Source organism: Phaethon lepturus, unplaced genomic scaffold, assembly GCF_000687285.1.
Source record: "Phaethon lepturus isolate BGI_N335 unplaced genomic scaffold, ASM68728v1 scaffold2364, whole genome shotgun sequence".
Lineage (NCBI taxonomy): Eukaryota > Metazoa > Chordata > Aves > Phaethontiformes > Phaethontidae > Phaethon > Phaethon lepturus.
The window spans coordinates 1-250 of NW_010535283.1; positions in this window are offsets into that span (position 1 = coordinate 1).

Here is a 250-nt window from a genome sequence, read left to right on the forward strand (position 1 = left end):
TATATTAAATTCTTAGTGATCACTATAAGGATTTCACGCACCGTTTATCAGCTTCTCGCAATGGAACGTACCAACGAAATCCCAAGAAAAAACAAGTTTGAGACAAGCTACAAGTTCAATCAACTGTGAAGTAACAATATGTGTGTTTAAAAATGAAAATGCAATCTTCCATTTTCCATACCTGGCTAGTATCTACAGGAACTGGAGTGAAAGCTGCTTGTGACAGAGAGATAGTGGGACCCAGTAGGGC